We start from the raw sequence: 4876 nt of genomic DNA on the forward strand, positions 1-4876 counted from the left end.
TAATGTAAAAGGGTTAAAAAGAAAAAAGTATAGTGGGCAGACTCTACCAAATAGATACTGGAGCAATGTTAACTTTCTGACAATAGAAGTTAAAGTAATAAAGTTTACTTTAGCCCACCTTTTTCAAAACTTAACAAAGTAGATCCAGGAGGATCTAGAAAATTGTAATACAATTAGCAGGAACAACTTAATAGATAGCTTTATACTCAACAAGCAGAAAATAAAACATTCATTTCAAACACAAACCCTCACAAAAATTTGCCACTATCAAGCTTCAAAGAAAAACTTCACAGGTTTCTCAAAGCAGACATCTCACAGGGCATCTTCAGTGAATATAACTCCATAAAATATAAATTAATAGCAAAAGAAGAACCAAAAACCCAATTCAACTGAGAACTTTCAAACTACATAAAACTCAAACAGAACTAAGAACTATTTTCAAATAGAGCTGGCATTTCAAAACCTGTAAATTGCAATCAGAGAAATACTCAGAAAAGGTTTATAGTCCTTAATGCAAATATTAGAAACATTTTATATGAAAAAAGAGGCACTAAGCCTTCAAGAGTAGCAAAGCAAAAAAAAAAAAAAATACAAAATTAATAAATGCAAAAACATAAGTAAATGAGCTGTTCAATGAAACCAAAGATACTCTTCAGGAAAACTAGATCAATAGGTAGATAAATAATCTTTAAGAGGAGACAGTCAAGAATTTAGAATTTACGGATGTGTATGTGTGTAAGCAAGTGAATATGAAATTGATGGGATGTCAAATCAGTGGAAAATTAAATGATTTTTATTGGTAACTCAATTAATTGGGACAAAATTAAATTTAAATCCCTATCCCACACTATCCATACAAGGATGACTTCAAATGAATGAAAGAGCAAGCATAAAACATACACTATAAATGCTTCAGTGTGTGAAAAGGGAGGCATTATCCCAGGCTTTCCCACCAAAATTGGAATTGTGACTTCAGTTGCCTCTTTGATCCACCACAAGTTATGCTTCAAGATTTCTGGAACTGCCAGCAGCACAATCCCTTTTGTTTCCATCTGCATCACCAATGCCCTCACACTGTGTTTTCCTTTTGAGCTCACACCTTCCTCACCGTGTGTGATTACTCTCAAAAACCTACCCACGTGTAAATCAGGCCACAATGGCTTTGGCTTTTTTTTAAAAAAAACAAAAAAGCACCCAGTCCTACTTCCCAGGGTTGCAACATGAAACCTAGTCAATGTCTTAGAAACCACAGACCCAGGCTTGCCCACAAAAATACCACTCCCAGGGGCCCATGCCCACTGAGCCCTGGGGGAGAGCGTTCAGCCACATGAGACACTGAGAGCTTCACGTAAGGGGCAGAATGAATAGCTAACAATTATGAGATGCTCAGGGTCATGAGGCAGGTCAGGGGGAGACAGGACAGTGACAGCCGTGCTCCCAGCATGTCACGGGAAGTTAAGATTGTCCTAGAGGCCAGTCCTCATGTTCAGGAACTGCTGCATGTAACTATCCTACTTGTTTTTAATTGTGATAAAATGAACAGAATGTGAAATTTACCATCTTAACCATTTTTATACATACAGAGTTCAGTAGCATCAAGTGCACGCATGTTGTTGTACCACCATCTTCAGCACCAAGCCACACAATTCTTTTCATCTTCCTAATTGAAATTCGGTATCCATTAAACAGTAACACCCCATAATCCCTCTCCCCCACCCCTGGAGATCATTCTAGTTCTTGTCTCTATGAATCTGACTAACCTAGGGACCTCATACATGTGGAACCTTACTAATTTTCATACATATTTTCACATACTGAACACACCTGTCCTTTTGTGACCAGACTATTTCACTTGGTATAATGTCTGCAAGTTTCATCCACATTATAGCTTGTGCCAGCATTGCCTTCCTTTATAAGGTTGAATGGTAGCCCATTCTAAGTAAATACCATATTTTCTTTATCCATTCAACCATCAACAGATCTTTGGGTTGCTTCCACCTTTTGGCTATTATAAAAAGCATCACATTTTTTTTTTTTCAAAGGCATCCAAAAGACTCCACTGTCTCCTCATATCCCATTGCAAAGCCCTGTAGCAGGCTATATATTTCCAAAAATGAGTCCCAGGCCTACCCTAAATCCTTAGTACTGCAGCAAGGTCGTCTTTTCCTCACATCAAAGAAGGTTCTAGCTCAGCTTCACCACTTACGAGCTGTCGGACAACACCCATCACCCCTCACGATTTATACCTCCATTTTCTCATTGGTAAAGGGAGAATCTTTGGAATGTAAGCCAGCTAATACACAGAGAGCACATGGCATCAGGCCTGACACATAACAGGAGTGCAATATTTGTATCACTCTCAAATAAGCCTGCTTTGTAGATTTAAAATTGTCAAAATTGTCTTCTGTACTCAATCTCAATTCTTCTAACTCCTCTAGATTACTCAGCAAGCCCAGCCCTGTGTGTGTGTGTGTGCGTGTGTGTGTCCCGCATCAACTGTCACATGGAAGTGCCAGCTTAGCTATCTGTACAACTGTTGTAGAGCAACCCCGATACAAAACGGGGTGCCTGACTGTGGGTCCTCACCCGCGCGCTTAAAAGGACTTATCAATGCTCTACTGCAGGCACACGTGAAAGGTTAATAAAAGGTTTATTTACAAGGGAAGGGGAAATGAGGGAATGTACAGCTCTGGGAGAAAAGCGGGAGACAAAGTTTTAAATGAGTCCTACCCGATCCGCCGATCAGGAATCCCAAAATGGCGCTCTGAGAGCTGGCCGCCAGCCAGGAGCGGTGAAGCCGGGAGGCGAGCGATCGCGAGCCAGAGAGAGAGCCCAAGGCCCACGTGTTTGGTTTTTATATCCAACCTGGCTGCCCAACTCCACCCTCATGTCCCAGCCACCTTCCCCTTGGTGGTGATGGGATTTGTCTTTCCCAGAGTCTTGATGGCTTTAGTCTGGAGTGGGGGTGGGGTCCACAAAGCCTGTATGGGATTAACTCAGGACATCATTTCCCCCTAACACAGCCTCTAGCAGAACAGCTCAGGGCAGAGAAGAGCGCCAGACCAAGAGAACCAGCCAGGGAATCAGACGGGCATCATTTCAGCCACCTAGGACTTCTCCACACATCTCACCACCTAAACTCCCTCTTAGCTACTGCTGGAAGAAAGGGGTTTGAGCCAGAGTCAGAACCCCCACATATACACCCTTTGGGGTAAGGCTGTCTATGTGCTGAGATGGCTGTCAAAGCCAAAGTTAATTCAGCTACCACCGGATTTTCCAGTTCCATTTTCCAGGTCCAGCCCCCTTCCCCTAAATTGTTCCCATATCTGGCTACTTGCACCTTTTTACCGTCAAATTCAACCAACAAAAATATATTATTTCCTCTCAGTCCAGAAGAGCCTAAGATAACCCATCTCTGGCCAACGCATCCCGATTGTCAACTCAGAAGCAAGCACTGAGAGCCCAGCCTTGCCGGGCACCGTGCCGGCTGTGCTACCCACCTGTAGTCTCTTGGGTCACACAGTCAGAATCTCACCTCCTCCAGGGCCCTGAGGAAGGCTGGCCAAGGGTCACCAGTGCCGACTGCAAGTTAGGTGCAGCATTTCACAGCATCCCCAGCCCAGGAGACCCAGGGCCAGAAACCCCTCCTTACTTCAAATACCTCTTCCTCTGCACATCTTTGAGATGGAAATGTTGCTGGGAAGGGTCAGAAGGTGAGTTCATGAATGGGACAGTGTCCCAACCCCCACCCGACTGGCTTTCCTCTAGAGAATGGAATCCTGGAAGAGGTTGAGCTTGGGGGGGGGGGGGGGGAGACAAACCTGGGCATACACTTTTTTATTTCTTTATAATTGACACAACATTGCATTATGACATTAAATAAGTTTCGGGGTGTCTCACTGAAAATCAACATGTGTACAGTCTGCATTAAGTTCACCACTGAAAGTCCAATTCTATCTGTCACCCTATCACCGTCCCCTTTCACCTGATTTACCCACCCTTCCCCCTTCCCTGCTGGTAACCACCAAAAAAGGTCCAAAAACCTTTTATGTTGTTTTACTTAGTTCATTTAGTTTGTTTTCTCTACATACCACATATGAATGAAATCATAGGTGTGTCTTTTTCCATCTAGCTTATTTCACAAAGCATAATACTCACATTTGTGACAAATGGCAGGATTTCAGCTTTTGTTTTCTAGCAAAGCGGTATTCCGCTGTCTATATATACCACTTCTTCTGTACCATTTGTCTATCAATGGGCACGCAGGTTGTTTCCAGTTCTTGACTGTTGTAAATAATGCCACAATACACCTGGGAATGCACTTACCTCTTTGAATTCGAGTTTTTCGGGTAAGTTGGGTTAGCACTTAACTTCCACACTCACTAGTTGTGGGTGTCATCATCTTGGCCGCTGTCCTGCTAACACCACATCCTGCCGGAGCCAGGGCCTGGGGGCTGGGGGCTCTGTGACCCTGTTCCCTGGCCATAGCTGATGGAGCTTGGGGAGAAGTGCCTAACCCATCACCTTCACAATATAATTAACAGCCCGAGGCAAACCCGCATCTTAAATGTATGATACATTTCATTGCAAATTGAGAGGTCCCGGTACAAGCTCAACCTTCATTTGCCACTGAATTCCAATTCAGAAACGTCTGGGAAAACCTCATACATGTATAAAGCGCATGACTGTCAATCCGTGTCCTAGAATATGCAGCCTAAATGGCTCAGCTCCCAGAAAGGGCGCTCTTGGACCCCAGTCCTACTCCCCACCCACCCACCCCCACACTCCAGCCAGAAGATCTGAGGTCCCAGAGATTCCTTGCCAGTTGCTCTTCCAGAGACCTGTTTCTTTCGATTTTTCCCAAAATTCTGGAAAC

This window comes from Talpa europaea (genome assembly GCF_964194135.1).
Source record: "Talpa europaea genome assembly, chromosome: 6".
Taxonomy (NCBI): domain Eukaryota; kingdom Metazoa; phylum Chordata; class Mammalia; order Eulipotyphla; family Talpidae; genus Talpa; species Talpa europaea.